The 17,553-nt window shown below is 38.6% G+C and overlaps 1 protein-coding gene across 1 annotated transcript in view; it reads right to left on the bottom strand.

Moving 5' to 3' along the window:
* The window catches only part of LOC109064969 (transmembrane protein FAM155A-like), a 90,312-nt gene that overhangs the window by 56,785 nt on the left and 15,974 nt on the right, over nucleotides 1-17,553 (bottom strand). The gene's annotated exons all lie outside the window — the stretch shown is intronic.

The raw sequence follows: 17,553 nt of genomic DNA, 5'->3' as shown, positions 1-17,553 counted from the left end.
TTGACCTGTATATATATATATATATATATATATATATATATATATATATATATATATATATGAGACAAAGTCAATCATTTCGGATCTAACAGCATCCAAAATGTCATGGTGTTGCTAGAGGATGAGTACAGTGGGAAGTGCCTGGTTCCCACAGTGAAGTTCAGTGGTAGTAAAGCTCTTGTAAGGTCTGCACACTCGGTCTGAGGAAGGTATCCCATGCTGGCTGAAGGTTTCTTGCATGTTCGGTCTTTTCAGCGCGCAGAGTTATTCAATTTAGGTTAAACTCAAATCTGATTTAATGATCTAATCTGACTCCATTTTAGTATGACTTCGAATTTAGGTTGAAAGGCAAATTGGTTGTTTGTCTGTCTCTAATTATTATTATTCTCACATTTGATTATTCTATTTATTCTTTAATATTATTGTTATTGTTCATTCGGGTGCTCATGTCACTCAAAGATATCGCTTTGGCCTTAGCGTATCTTACGGTCACATTCTCGTCAGTCTTGGTTATTAGACAGAGGTAATTGGCTGATGCTTTAGATGGCCGCTCCTATGCTTGCTCAATTGGCTTACAATTGGTGTGCCTTATGCTCCATCAACTGAATTTTAGTCCGTTACTAACCTGACGCAGTTACGTGGTAACAAGGATGCAGAGTAATCTACTAGAGTCAATAATTACAGAGTAAAACAGAATAGAATCAAATGTAACAATTTATTATCAGTCAGGTAAATATGTATTATGCCAATTCAAGTTATCAAATCAATACAAGACATCAAATTCTCAAGGAAAAATCTAAGAGTAAAGGATGCATACCTGACTTCAGGAAAATACATAGTATGAAGTGAAGAGACACACACCACACTAGGGACTTTCTGGCTACAGAATCGCCCTGATCCTCTTACAACATTTCCTTAAGTACCTCAGACCAAGACAAACATCCGAGAGATGGAGACAGGAACTAACAATTGGAATTTGCATTAAGCCAGGTCCCAGACCTGGGTGGCTAAATGGGAACAGGAGGTAATTTACATGGAGACCCTGAGAAAGGGCACTCCCATTACAGTAAGCAAAATATCTCTTAACTCTTAGGATCTGTATTACCTTTTAGTCTACTTCCTGTTAAACTGAGACCATTGTACCTGTTGCCCTGAGACAATTCAAATGACACCAAACATGACTGTAAATATCACTTGCATTAATGTAGTCTATTATATTCTACTATTGACCATTCTGAGTGAGCTGGGTGAAGGGAAGGATGTGTGAGGGGAAGGAACACATTTTTTATTTATTTATTTTTTTCAGGACAAGATGGCGCCGCTGAGTTCGGATGCCGTCCAGGTCGTTCCACTTAGATTGTGTTTTTATTTACTTTTGTACTTTCTTTTGCTCTCTCTTTTTACACACATATCGTCTGTACTGATCACTTATGACAAAGGAACACTTTTGGACATTGGACACCGCTTCACTAACCTGTTTCAGGACACTTTATCCTCCAACCCGTCGTGGCCATCTGAGATTCTCCAGAACGCCAAGATGAACAATGGCCACCTGAATAACCACCCAAGGCGACGGATCAAGAAACATCACGGGAAATGCGCTGGGATTCACAACAGACTGAGAAAAAGAGCACACAGCCCTCCTCTGCCGAGCATTCTGCTCGCCAATGTCCAGTCCCTGGAGAATAAGATGGACGATCTTAGAGACAGGATAAGTTTCCAACGGGACATAAGGGACTGTAACATCCATTGTTTGTCTGAAACATGGCCTACACCCTCGGTCCCGGACACTGCTGTAATACCGTCTGATAACTTCTCCTGTTTTACGGATGGACAGAACAGCTGAGGCCGGTAAATCCAAAGGTGGAGGAGTGTGTTTCATGATTAACAAGAAATGGTGTGACCCCAGGAATATCTCCACTCTGTCGCGCTCCTGCTCGCCTCATCTGGAACATCTATCCATTATTTGCCGCCCATTCTGCCCCGGGAGTTCTCATCAATCATTGTTACTGCTGTTTACATCCCACCACAAGCTGACAACGGCTTGGCTTTTTCTAAGCTCCACGATGCGCTCAGCGGCTACATCAACAAACATCCTGACGCTGCTCTTATCATCGCGGGGAATTTTAACAAAGCCATCCTTAGGCAGGTCAAGCCGAACTTTTATCAGCATGTTTCCTGTCCAACCAGAGGACCGAATACACTGGATCATTGCTACTCTCAGTTTAAGAATGCCTACAAAGCTCGCTCACTACCAGCTTTCGGCAAATCGGACCATGCCGCCATTTTCCTCACACTGGAATATAAACAAAGGCTCGTTCAAGAATCCCCGGTGCTGAAGGTAGTGACGCGTTGGTCCACCCACTCAGAAGCCATGCTACAGTCGGCTCTTGATGATGTAGACTGGGACATGTTCCGAAGGAGTTCCTCTGACGTCAGCAAGTTCACACATGTAGCATTAAGCTTTGTAAACACGCTAACCGAACAAGCTATGGATACAATAACTATAAGGACATTCTCAAATCAGAAACCATCGGTGGACAGAACAATCCGTGCTGCATACAAACGCACTGCTGCATACAATGCCAGTCTCTCGTCGGAGAACATGAGTGAGTACAAAACATCATGCTATGCTCTCCAACCGGTAAGAGCTGCCAAACACTGATACAGGGAACGCATAGAGTCACATTTCCAGCTAAATGACCCCCATCGCATGTGGCAAGGACTAAGAACCATTTGTGCCTTTGGAAACAAATCCTCTGCAGCTGTGAGAGCAGACCCGTCACTGACTGATGAGGTAAACTCTTTCTACGGCCGCTTTGAATGCAACCATGGCAACGTGAGTCTGCCGATCAGCTCGTCAGGAAGCAGCAGTCAGAGCAGCGATAATCATGTGATCACCCTGTCTGAGGACGAGGTTCGGAGGGCTCTAAAGCGAGTGAACGTCAGGAAAGCAGCAGGTCATGAGGGGATTTCTGACTGTGTTCTGAGGTCCTGTACTGATCACCTCGCTGGTTTGTTTACATCTATTTTTAATGAGTCCCTTGCTACCTTGGTGGTTCCCACCTCCATTAAAAAATCTGTCATCAACCCTGTGCCTAAGAACCATAACCCCTCTTGCCTGAATGACTATCGTCCGGTTGCCCTCATGTCAACAGTCATGAAGGTCTTTGAGAAACTTATAAAGAACAACATCTGCTCCTCCATCCCTGAACTTTGGACCCTCTTCAGTTTGCCTATCACCACAACAGATCTACTGAAGATGCCATCTCTCACATCCAGCACTCTTCTCTCATGCACATTGACAGCAGCAATGGGAACTATGTAAGGCTGCTATTCATCGACTATAGCTCAGCTTTCAATACTATAGTCCCCATCAAGCTAGCTTCCAAACTCATGGACCTCGGCCTGAATTCTTCACTATGCAACTGGATTCTTGATTTCCTCACCGGTAAACCTCAAGTGGTGAAAGTAGGCCAATACACCTTCAACTTCATCACCCTGAACGTGGGAGCTCCACAGGGCTGTGTCCTGAGTCCCCTGCTCTACTCTCTCTACACACATGACTGTGTGTCTTCCCACAGCTCCACATCTATTATCAAATTTGCTGATGATACAGTGGTTCTGGGCCTCATTTCCAAAAACAATGAAGCTGAATACTTGGATGAGGTAGAGAAACTCACATCATGGTGCCAGGACAATTGTCTCTCTATGAATGTGAGTAAAACTAAAGAGCTGATTGTTGACTTCAGGAAGAGACAGCAGCAGCCTTACACTCCTCTTATGATCAGCGGGACCCCTGTGGAGAGGGTGAGCAGCTTCAAGTACCTTGGTGTAAACAACTCTGAGGACCTGACTTGGACTACCCACATTCAAACTCAGGTTAAGAAAGCCAGGCAAAGACTGTACCAGCGGAGAAAATTCAAGGTCTCACCAGCAATCCTGAAAACTTTCTATTCAGGGGCCAAAGAGAGAGAATAGACTCAGTGTATCTCGGTGTGGTATGGGAACAGCTCCAGTCAAGACTGCAAAGCCCTGCAGAGAGTTGTGCGCTTAGCTGAGCGCATCTCAGGGTCTGCTCTCTCCTCTCTGCAGGACATCTACCACAAACGCTGCAAAAGCAGAGCTGTTAAAATCACCCTGGTAACTCTCTTTTCATTTTGCTGCCATCTGGTAAGCGCTTCCGTAGCCTGATGGCAAAAACTGAGAGACTTAGAAGGAGCTTCTTCCCCCAGGCCATCAGGCTCCTAAACTCAAACTCAGTCTCTTTTTTACCTCTACATGACTTCACTTAATTATCAGTAAGAAACTGAATATGCTGACATTCACACTTGCACACAGCAAATTCTATCATTTTATTTTTTATTTATTTACTTTTTTACTTCTATTGCTGCTATGTAAATACCCTGTACAACCTGTTTGCACATTCTCCTCTTGTACAGTCCTGCTCATCTTAATAATTATTAAGTCTACAGTATACTGTCCTGCACATCTTATTTTATAAGCATTTTATTTTATTATTTTTTTTATCTTTTTCCATATCATATTTTTTTTGTATAATTTTCTTGTGTTTGTATTCTTTAATAATTGCACTGTCTATGGAGCGTACCTGACTTACATTTCACTGCTGGTCATATGCTCTCCATATAACCATGTATGTGACAAATAAAAATCTTGAATCTTGAATCTTGAAGGGAATGAGGAGGAACCAGTGCATATGTGAGAGAGGCGTTTCCTGCACCTCCACTCTGTGGGGTGTCTCGAAGATGTAATATATTGTATGTTTGTATTGTCTGTTTCTGGGAAGATCAAGGAACTGTTGCATATGTGAGAGAGGAGTTTTCTGCATTTTCTCTCAGTGAGATGTGGGAACAGATGTCTGTATGTTAATGCACTGTGTGTCTATTGTATGTCTCAGAAGATCAAAGTGTCTGAGGTTCTGTAATTCTTACACTCTTATATAGGGATATACAGTATGAGTGCTCAAGTGGTGAGTGAGTTGTCATGAATTCAAACACCACTGTGTGATGTTATACATCAGAAACAGAATATGCTATCCTCTCTTCATTCCCTGCATTGTTTGACTTTTTCTTCTTCTTCTTCTTCTTCTTCTTCTTCTTCTTCTTCTTTTTTTCAACATGACAATTAATACATTCTCCCAAGCTGAAAATCCTTCAGTGGACATGTATTTCATCAAATTGGAGGTCATCCTACATGAGTTAAAAAGGACCGATGTGACAATGTCATGAACTTGTACACTCAGTGCCAAGAAGGGTCAGAGCAGTATACTTAAAATTATCAAGGACATACGGAGTACTAGAATATTATACATTTGCTGAATTAAATCTAGTGTGTACTCATTTCTGCAATCATTTAAACAAAATTGTCTAATTTACTTATTTTACAGACGTTAACAACAGATATTTATCTCTTTTTAAGTACATGTTTAATTTTGCCATTTTGTCCATGAACTGTTTAGTGATAATTACGAAAATACATATTGTCTATTTATTTAGAAGGGGTGTACTCATTTATGCGGTGCACTGTATAAACCTCAAGTAAATATTTATGTCTAAGGGTTCAGCTGATAAAAGGGTTTAGGAACCTAGATCAATTTGGGAACCTAGACAATCAAATTTGAAACTAACTGTCATACAAAATGTAATAATGCATAAATTGTTAAATTTTCTGGAATACAGTAGCCAAGCACCTAAACAAACAAATACACTGAACAAAATTATAAATGCAACACTTTTGTTTTTGCCCCCATTTTTCATGAACTGAACTCAAAGATCTAAGACTATATACTATATCTATATACACAAAAGGCCTATTTCTCTCAAATATTGTTCACAAGATGCTGATTAGACAGTACGATTATTGCACAGGTGTGCCTTAGGCTGGCCACAATAAAAGGCCACTCTAAAATGTGCAGTTTTATCACACAGCACAATGCCACAGATGTTGCAAGTTTTGAGGGAGCATGCAATTGGCATGCTGACTGCAGGAGTGTCCACCAGAGCTGTTGCCCGTGAATTGAATGTTCATTTCTCTACCATAAGCCGTCTCCAAAGGCGTTTCAGAGAATTTGGCATTACATCCAACCCGCCTCACAACCGCAGACCACGTGTAACCACACCAGCTCAGGACCTCCACATCCATCATCTTTACCTCCAAGATCATCTGAGACCAGCCACCCAGACAGCTGCTGCAACAATCGGTTTGCATAACCAAAGAATTTCTGCACAAACTGTCAAAACCATCTCAGGGAAGCTCATTTGCATGCTAGTCGTCCTTATCGGGGTCTCGACCTGACTGCAGTTCGTCGTCGTAACCGACTTGAGTGGGCAAATGCTCACATTTGATGGAGTCTGGCACTTTGGAGAGGTGTTCTCTTCACCGATGAATCCTGGTTTTCACTGTACAGGGCAGATTGCAGACAGCGTGTATGGCATCGTGTGGCTGAGTTGTTTGCTGATGTCAACGTTGTGGATCAAGTGGCCCGTGGTGGTGGTGGGGTTATGGTATGGGCAGGCGTATGTTATGGACAACGAACACAGGTGCATTTTATTGATGCCATTTTGAATGCACAGAGATATCGTGACGAGATCCTGAGGCCCATTGTTGTGCCATTCATCCACGACCATCACCTCATGTTGCAGCATGATAATGCACGGACCCATATTGCAAGGATCTGTGCACAATTCCTGGAAGCTGAAAATATCCCAGTTCTTGCATGGCCAGCATACTCAACGGACATGTCACCCATTGTTTGGGATGCTCTGCACAGCCATTGAAGAGGAGTGGACCAACATTCCACAGGCCACTATCAACAACCTGATCAACACTATGCGTATAGATGTGTTGCACTGCGTGAGGCAAATGGTGGTCACACCAGATACTGACTGGTTTTCGGGCCCGGACCCCCCAATACAGTGAAACTGCACATTTTAGAGTGGCCATTTATTGTGATCAGCCTAAGGCACACCTGTGCAATAATCATGCTGTCTAATCAGCATCTTGATATGCCACACCTGTGAGGTGGATGGATTATCTCGGCAAAGGAGAAGTACTCACTAACACAGATTTAGACAGATTTGTGAACAATATTTGAGAGAAACACAGATGAGGTGAATTAAATGCAACATTTGTCAAATAGTTGCAAATTGTCAGAAACGTTTTCATAAGCAACTGAAACACTTTTTGCGAAACACACTCACCCTCATAGGTGGCCAAAAAAAAAAAGCAGTAAGAAAGTTGGTTAGTGCTGCTTAGGTGAGTGGAGAGAGACAAATGTTTTGGACTTTAATGTCACAAGTCAGTAGCTGACATTTCATGTTTGTTATTAGTGCCAGCCAAGCATTGGGTTGCACTGGCTTTTGTGCACTATTTATACCTCTGTACTTCACTATATTTAAATAAGCCAGAGAGGATTGTGGGGGATTATTAAAAAAAAAAAAAATAGGGGTCCCGAAACCCCTCACAGTCACAACCACCTAATAACCCTGGAGTATGAAAACATGGATACACTTATGATACATTAGAGTGCCTTATTCAAATACATGGGCTGCAGTTACTGAGGTGTAGCACCAGCTTCCAGCTACAGCTTGTCTGGCCATGTAGTAAATTCCTCTATTCAGGTATAAAGGAATAAATGGTTTTATGCATATTGATTTGGTGATGTAACATTCACCCAGCAGTGCAGTGTAAGTGGTCGCTAGCCGTAGTAGATTATGTGATCAAGCCTGGACAAAATTTTCTCCTTTAATGTAAATTCTCCAAAAAACAATTCTTGTAATTAGGCATGGGGAATAAACAATATCATACAGAGATCAATATAATTTGTCAATAACAATGATAAGCTCATGACATTTTTCTCGACATGGATTCATCTAACAGCCTATTACACAGCAGAAATAAACACATCAACAGCCAGTCAGAGCATGTGACTAATAAGTCTGCATGTTTTGCTTGTCTCAGTGTGAAAGAGTGTAGTTTCAACTACTAGTCTACAAACTTAAAACACATGTGATGCTCACTGTGTTTTCAGCGTCTCAATATATGAAGACATGAGCACATGAACTTCATCTCCAGAGCTGTTCTGAGAGTCACTTCATTAGCTTCTGCCAAAATAAAAGTTTGATTTCAATTACGATGGAAATATATTACAATTATCAAAATTTTATATTTTTTCAAAATGATATTTTTTCATCCATGTTTTATTTGATACAGTTCTGTTTTGCAGCATCTTATTTGACAAACATTTAGTTATATGTTCAGTTTACATTTCAAAAGATTGGGTAAATTGTTAAAGTGTTATTAATTTATTTCATTAGACACTATTTTTGATGATAAATTTGTACTAAATCATAAAACAAATAATCCAGAAGAATAAAAAAATAAAATAAGATGGAAAGAATTCCCACAGAATTTAGGGGAAAATTAAATGGATTTCATGGTGCCCTAAATGAAAAGGCAGCTACTCTGTGGAGTTTAACTGTGAACAAATAAGTTATGTTTGAAATTATTCACAAGGTCTAACAAACATGTGTTAACATTAACATTAGTAACACACTGGTTGATGTTCAGATGGTTCCCACTTTACACTGAACTTCACAAAAACTTACAAAAATCACTTCTATGTAATGTAAATAAAGTGCATACAAGCATTTGTTCATCAGTTAAATACAACCTCACCTCAGGGGGAAACCAACATACTGGATACACTGCATCTGTCATAATATTATTTAAAACAGCTTCTCTGCAAGGGTCAACAATATTAAATCTAATTCTGACTCTGAAAATGCACTAAAAGACAGGTTTATAAACAGCAAGATGCCACAGTATTACTTTAAAATACCATCACTACAATGTGAGATAGTTTTGAAAGATAGTGGTATAACTATGAGGAAGCCAACAGCTTTGAAAGAAAAAAAAAGTTCACAAGAAAGATGCCGGCAACATCAAGCATGTACTGTACGGAGAGTGCATGGGACAGGAGGCACAACAAAGATCACACTGATAAGACTTTTATACTCTTAACTTAAATGAAAGCTTAGCAGCATCACATGCTCATGGTACAGTACCGTCACAGTCCAGGATATACTGTACTGAACTGTATCTCTTGTCTCACACACTCTGCACACCATGAGAGGAAGAGAGGAAAAACAAAAGGGGTCATATTCACATATTTTGGAAGTTTAAGAGCCTGCCAGCCCATGCCAGGTGCTTCCATTATTGTCCAAAACACTCTATTACAATTGTGTTACCTGGGCATTGGGCCATACTTCGTTTAGAACAAATATAGCACTTTGCTTTCAAAGAGCTCAACATCAGGATCAGACAACAGGTTTTTTTTTTTTTTAACCAAATGGTTTCTAGCAAATTCAAGTGTATTCATTCTGGCTACTCTCTATCTGTGAATTGTTGAAGAGATAACTGAACAGCTTTTGCCATTCAAGCAAATAAGTTTTGTAACTCAGCAACTGGATTTTCTCTCCGTTCACTCTCTTTGGAAACTCTTTTCAATTGCTCTCTTAGTTTTGATGGGACAGCATGGTCTTAGCTGACGAGGTTTTTTGATGATTTTCTAATTTCACTTCAATGGATTCATTGTGGTCCTAGAAAGATTTTAAGATTTCATCCTCAAATTTCACAGGTTCATCTCCTTGAAAGTCTACAAAAGTAGGACTATTATCATCTAAAAAAAAATGGTTACTGTAAGAATATCTCAGTAAATACAACAGAGACCTATATCCAGTGCAGTCATGGTAAGATATTGTGCTTAATCTTAAAAACCAAAGATTCTCTTTCTTGTCTATGTTTACCATTCTCAAGGTTCCCTGACTGAACACAGACCTCTGTTGTTTCAGAGAGGCTGTTAGTGATTTGCTCTGACAATAAATATCTGATTTAACATGGTGTAGAGGCCCATTTAGTTCGTCTAGGAGGCTTCATTAAGGCATTGACGCAAATGTCCAGGAAATGAAGCAATAGGACAATAAGTGTGTGTGTGTGTACGGATGTGTGGCTACAGTTCAAACGGATGTGTGGCTACAGTAATTGTAGTCCAATGCCAGAAAGTTACTTGACAATGAGACCTGAAATGTGCAATTATTTTTCCAAGCCTGTTGCTTCCTCAGTTAATAAATTTGGCAACATCATGACACCAACAATATCCCCCATTTTGTGAGATACTGGTAAGATAATGTAAATTACAGACCACTAAAGCCCCAAGAGCCTGTGAACGATGTGCAAACATCAATTCTTGTACTGCATTTAATCTGCATCACATCATTCACCTGATTCAATTTCACCCAGACCACAAACATTACCTCAAATCAATTAAAAAGCAGCTTCTCAAAGCTTCTTTATGGGAGGAGACTCATCTTCAAAAGGAGTGACAAAGGTGGTGTCTTTTTCCTTCACACTTTGTGCCAGCAGACATAAAAAGAAGTGTTATTAATGCACATTACAAGAAGAGAAAAAGAAAAAGAAAAACTAAGAATGTAAACTCTTCCAGAAGAAAGTAGAAAAAAGTTTTCCAATCCTTTCTGAAGGATAAACTAATAACTTTGGTCAAATAAATAAATACCAATAATAATTCACTTAGACATTGTGCTTTGTTATTTTCTCTCTTTGGTTTTTATTTCATGGTAGGAAAAAAAAAGAGGTAATTTAGAATTTGCTGTGTCTCAAGAATGGCTGATGAGTCGACTTGTAAGATCATAAGGCAGAGCTCACATTTAACTTGACCACAACAGAGAATAACATTGATGCCCTCAGGCTAGCTGGTGGCTGTACTTATTGAATACTCTGGGAAGCAGCCAGTCATGGATTAGATGATCAACCATGCCAGGTTTCAGCAACCAATAATACACAGTAGGGAGGAACTGGCTAAGCACCAGAATATACCCATATGCCAGTGTTTCCCATCCACCCAGAGGGGGGTGTTTTGCTGTGGCATATGCTCCTCTGAGGGGGTGCTGGGCACTGATGGTGGTTTGCCAGCATATTATAAACTCCACTCATGTGGAACTGTAGAGCTGGACTGTTATAGAGGGGCAATCTGTCAATGGCTGCTACTGTTGAATTACTAGTGTAGGTTTTTCATGAGCAAGAACTCTCTGGGGCTCATTAAACACACACACACACACACACACACACACACACACACACACACACACACACACACACACACACACACACACACACACTGGTATTCATATCATAATGGGAACATTCCATAGGTGTAATCGTTTTTTATACTGGACAAACTGGATTTTCTATTCCCTTAATCTAAACCTAATTTACTGATATTACTTTACTTGTGGGGACTTTTGGACCAGTACACACTCCTGTCTTAAGTTATATAAATGCACAAGCAATTATACTTTTCATTTCTGCCAGCCTCACAAAAGCAGCTCATTGCTATCAAGAAGATTTATTAACTTTCCTAATCATATAGTTACAGTATATGCTTGGAAATATAATAGTTACAGAGATGATTAAATACTGCACAAAGCAGCTGTTTCTGTTCTCCTCTCATACCACTGAGACCATAGACATACCATTGACTTCTGCTAAATAAAACAGTGAGTTTTGTACGACAGACAGTCCTTTAGGCATATACAGTATATTGATGCAGACATTTGTATTCTAAGAAAGAAGGCATTATGTGAATCACTGACTTGTTAACGGATTTCTAACATGATCTAAACGCACACCTTTAGCTAAATAAATGGCATACTTTTCCAAAGCAGCCTAGTGTGTGTCACCCTGCCACCAGCTACATGCAAAATTTAATGGGTAGCAGTAGAGAAAATCACTAATGAACTGTATGTACAGCAGTGCCAGAGATCTCAATGTCTCATTACTTGCACATGCCACATTTCAAAACCTCTCACTCAGAAGACAACAGAAACTGAAGAAAGTGTCTTGCTCGTCTCTATTAAGATGCTAAAGGTAACCCTAGGCATCACAACTAGGAACTCTGTTATTTCAATGGGAAACTTTAGGCTTCAATACACAGACACAAAGATCATGGGAATTTTATTGTCATGAAATTGGTGTATTTTTTTGGCATTATGACACATATGTTGGGGCATTTTTAATCTGAATAGCCACAATAATTTAATTTACATTATTCTATTTAGAAAGTTTTGAACACAAACCCTTACCTCTAAACATTTTTTTTCTCAATATAAAACAATTTAAAACACAGAATATTACAGGCAAATACAAGTACAGCCACAATAATTTACTCAAAAATGACAAATATTCTGAGGCCAAATGGTTGCTTTGTGTGGGGAATAGACCCAAACATCATTTGCTCCCCCTTAAGTTGTAGGCTACGAATTTATTTCTTCTGCAAATTTGCAGTTGCTGGACCATATGAACAAATAAATAATACCATGGAAGTCAGTGGGGACCAGCAACTGTTTAGTTACATAAATTCTACAAAATATATTATTTTGTGTTTAACAGTAGAACTTGAGGGTGAATAAATGATGACAGTTTTTTTTTTTTTTTTTTTTTTTTTTTTTTTTTTAGTTTTGATTATTATTTTTGTTATTGTTATACATTTTATGCTATTAGTTAATGTTTATTGCATTATTTTAGTATTGAGTGTGTTACTCTAAAGGTGTTTTGTGTTAATTAATTAAGTGTTACAGGATATTGTAACACTTAATTCCTCCAATCAGAAATGAGCTAAAGTGATGACACTTAATTGGCACATGCTCAGTAGGACTCTCTTTCACAATCATTTCACAATCATTTCACCTCAGCAGAAGTTTTTTTTTTTTTTTTTTAAATACTGATTTTGATGTATGAAAGTTAGGCTACTTTCTGGATGTACAGTATTTTTCTTCTGCTGTCTAAAGTTTAGATGACTGTAAATCTCTAGGTTACTGATAAAAAATGAACATGAACAACCTATGCTAATACAGGTGTGGCTAGCTATCAAACAAGATTTTATCATGGCTGCAACATGGCCCAGTGTAAGAGCCTTATTTGTCTGTGTTGACATACTTTTCTGTTAGAAAATGATCATATTTAAATGTAAAACTATATAAAAAATGATTAGTGTTACACATTTTTTATATGAATATCTCTACATGATCTCATTGAAATATTCTGTTATTATGTCTATCCTTTATACCATTTCATTAAAGTTTGTTTAAAGACTGTTCTTGACTCATCAGCTGATTTATGTATTTGATATATATATATATATATATATATATATATATATAAATTTAATATTTTAATAATTAAAATCTATTCTCTAGAATAGTTGATTAGTCTTCTGCAAAAAAATAGTAATAGACTTTTGCTTTTTGAATGCATATGAATCCTGACATCTAAAATTATTTAAAATATGTAGGTTTCCACTGAATGAAGCCCTAGCTTGACGCTTTGTCCACTCCCTTTGTCAGAATCCACATCAATAAATCCACAGAACCACTCGTGAAAAGAAATAACGTATACGTTTACTCAGTTAGCATCAAAAAACATCAGCACAGGAATATTACATAAAATAACAATGATTAATTACCGACAAAAGAAAAAGAGAGAGGGAGAAAAGAAGGTCAAAAAACTGTGTGGCTCCACTTTATGCTTGCCTGACCGTTCCACAAAGAAGCCATCTTTTTCCTTTTTTTTTTTCGTCAGAGTCTCCCAAGCAATTAAAGGTACATGCAATTAAAGATAAAAATGCGATTACAGTCCTCTATTTCCAAAGTATATCCAATGTCATATGCACTCTTAAATTATCCATACACATTTTAGAAAATGACACAATTAACTCCTTCCATTACTGTAAATATTAACTGCATAAACCTGTAAATACTGTAAATATTACCTTCAATTTCCTCCACAAAAAATGAATCATGTAAATTACTATTTAACGCATAAATTAAAATTATGTATCAGCTAACTGCATTTAGGCTCCTACAAACCATATACAAAATAAATAAATAAATTAATAAAATAAAAATCTTGAGTAACATTATTAGATACTACAGCAGTAAAGTGATTACTTTGAGGTAGGCTTTTATTTGAGATACAGTGGTTTGATATGACTTATTTTTCAATGTTATAATTGGCCCCAAACACTTTTACAATCACCCCCACCAAGGGAGCAATTGTAACACTCTGATTTCTTGCATTTAAAGGGGTCATATGATGCGATTTTAAGTTTTCCTTTCTCTTTGGAGTGTAACAAGCTGTTCGTGCATAGATAAGATCCCTAAACCCAAAGAGATATTCTTTATAAAAGTTAAGACTGGTCCACACCCTCCTAAAACGCCTCATTTAAACTCATTTAAATGCCTCATTTAAACATGTCTATGTCACGATGCGGGAAGATTTGCATAACACTGCCCAAATATTAACGAAAGAAAAAAGGCATAACTTTGATTCTCGCTGTTGTATTGTTGCTGCTGCTGCCACCATATCATGGAGACGCTGTGTGTTTCATTGTGAAAGCAAAACTACTTTGTCTGGCCTTCCAAAAGTGGACACAACTAGAAATCAGTGGTTAAGCTGTATTTACAACACTGTTCCAGAACAGTTCAAACCAAATATTTGTGTGTGCAACGCATTTAATGGAGGACTGTTTCCTGAACCTTCAATGCAATCCAGCAGGGGGTGCTCACCCTGTGGTCTCTGTGGGTCCTAACGCCCCAGTGTAGTGATGGGGACACTATACTGTCAAAAAGCACCATCTTTCAGATGAAACGTTAAACCGAGGTCTATGGTCATTAAAAATCTCAGGATGTCCTTCAAAAAGAGTAGGTGTGTAACCCCGGCATCCTGGCCAAATTCACCCATTGGCCTCTGACTATCATGGCCTCTTAACCATCCCCATACACTGATTGGCTTCCTCACTCTGTCTCCTCTCCACCAATAAACTGGTGTGTGGTGGGCGTTCTGGTGCAATATGGCTGCAGTCACATCATCCAGGTGGATGCTGCACACTGGTGGTGGTTGAGGAGATTACCCCCTTCTATGTAAAGCACTTTGAGTGCCCAGAAAAGCGCTATATAAATGTAAGAAATTATAAATTATTAAGCTGGCTTTTCTGACTTACAACCTGTAAGTATGTTTTCATATTTAAAGAATTTGCCACTGATGATTCAAACGCAAGTTTTGAGCAGTGTATAGTAGCGCTTGTTGTTTGTTGTTTCTCTGATCACAAATGCAGACAAATGGTTTATATAGCTGGCCAATCAGAGCAATCTTTTCAGAAAGGCTGGGCATAGAGGAGCAACAATAATGTACAGTATGTGGAAAATAATGTGTTTTTTTAATCTTAAACCAAATAAACACATTGCATTATACCAAATACACACACCAAAAAAAAAAAAAAAAAATTAGCAATGTCATATGACCCCTTTAATTTAATATTATAGCCTTTTGTTCTTTTTAGTGTGGCCTAATGGTAACAGAGTCGGACTTGTAGCCCAAAGGTTGCAGGTTTGAGTCTCTGGGATTGTAGGTGGGAGGAGTGAATGAACAGTGCTCTTTTCCACCCTCAATACCACGACTGAGGTTCCCTTGAGGCATCAAACAAGGCATCAAACCCCCAGTTGCTCCCTGGGTGCTGTAGCAAAAATGGCTGTCCACTGCTCTGGGTGCACAGTGTGTGTGTATGTGTGTTCACTACTCACTGCCAGTGTTGGGGGTAACAAGTTACAAAGTAACGGATTACAGTAACTATATTACTTTTTTGGGTAATGAAGTAAAGTAACGCATTACACTAATAATATTGGTAACTACACTACTTTATTAGACTATAGGAATGCGCTTTCCTGCGTTACACAAGCCGTTTTTGCCTGTGTGTAAAGTTCTGGGCCGGGTTTCCCGATAACGATTGATTTTAGCGCTTAAGAACGTTTTCTACGAGTAATTTTATGATCGTTAGTTATTGTTTCACGCGCGTTTCCCAACAATGCACGTAAAGCAATCACACGTAGCTGTGCTTTAAGTGCTACTTAGGAGACGCTATCCGTTTGTCAAGTGCTGAAATGTCACCTTAAAGAATGCCTCTTAATTGTAGTAAACAACAGTATATTGAAGTTAACCTAATGCTGCGTTCCAGACAGACAACTTGGACATAATATCTATAATACAATACGATATTAAGGGCCCTATCATACATCCGGCGCAATGCGACGCAAAGCGCAGGGCAAGTGTGTTTGCTAGTTTCAGTCCGGCGCCGTTCACATTTTCCCGTCCAGCACCACCTCGTTTAATTAGCAAATGCATTTGCGCCCATTTGTGCGCCCATGGGTGTGCTGGTCTAAAAAAGAGGTGTGTTCAGGCGCATTGCTGGCGCATTGCTATTTTAAGGAGCTGAAAATAGACTGCGCCATAGACCAACTCAAACCTGGGCTAAAGTCTGGCGCAATGTTTTTTCTTTGTTATTTAAAGAGCATGTTAGTATAGGTGGGTCCACAACATGCGTACACGCTGCTTATTAAACACAGGGACGCACAGCAGCACACAAACATGCGAAATATTAAAAATTAAAGGATTGCAATGCATAAGAATTTGTTGTAGGCTAATTAAATATTAAAATGCCTACATGTCATAATGGATAGTCATCGCATGTATCAGAATTAGGCTATCTATTTGCTTGCACACGAGCAGCTCCATTTCATCTCAGAGACGCGTTCTGTCTTTGCGCTTGCCAAATTCCGCTGTGTAAATAGCAAATCCGCCATGGCACGAGCACAACTGGCTCTTAAAGGGAATGGAAGATGAGACTCTGATTGGTTTATTGCATGTTACGCCCAAAAAACACCCATTACTCATTAAGAGAATAGGGACAACCCGTTTAGACCATGCGCACGGGCGCGCCAACCGTTTTTCCATCATTAAAATAGCAAAAGTGGATTTGGACACGCCCTGAGTGCACCTGCGCCGTGCGCTTTACACTTTGCGTTTAGATCGTTAAAATAGGGCCCTATATTATATTATATTATATTATATTATATTATATTATATTATATTATATTATATTATATTATATTATATTATATTATAGTGTATAATATTATACTTTACATAATAATATATAATGTACTTTTTATGCAGTAGAGAGAGAGAGAGAGAGAGAGAGAGAGAGAAATTATTTCCGGGTCTAATACATACATACAGTAGCTGGTTTTCGTGCACTTCAGCAAGTCATTGACATATTTACATGCATTAAAATAAGTCTATTTTAAGAAAAAAATTAATAAATTAAGTTGTTTTAGGCATTTAAATAATTAGACTAAAACAGAATTTGGTAACAATAAAACATATGGTGAAGAAAAAATAAAACATTTTATAGGGCCCTAAACATGTAATTTTTGTTAAACTTTTAACAAATTGTTGTGAAAATGTATAAGTGTTATGATTTAAATTATTCAGACATGCTTTTTGATTAATACAATTAAATTGAACCATTAAAAATGTACGGAAGAGGATTAGGGCCAAGCAATAATAAAAAAATAAAACCATCTCGAGATTAAAGTCATTATATTGCGAGATTAAACTCGTTAA

Source organism: Cyprinus carpio, chromosome A1 (genome assembly GCF_018340385.1).
Source record: "Cyprinus carpio isolate SPL01 chromosome A1, ASM1834038v1, whole genome shotgun sequence".
NCBI classification, from domain to species: Eukaryota; Metazoa; Chordata; class Actinopteri; order Cypriniformes; family Cyprinidae; genus Cyprinus; species Cyprinus carpio.
Note: the sequence above shows the minus strand (reverse complement) of the source record. Positions and strands in the feature narration are given on the sequence as shown.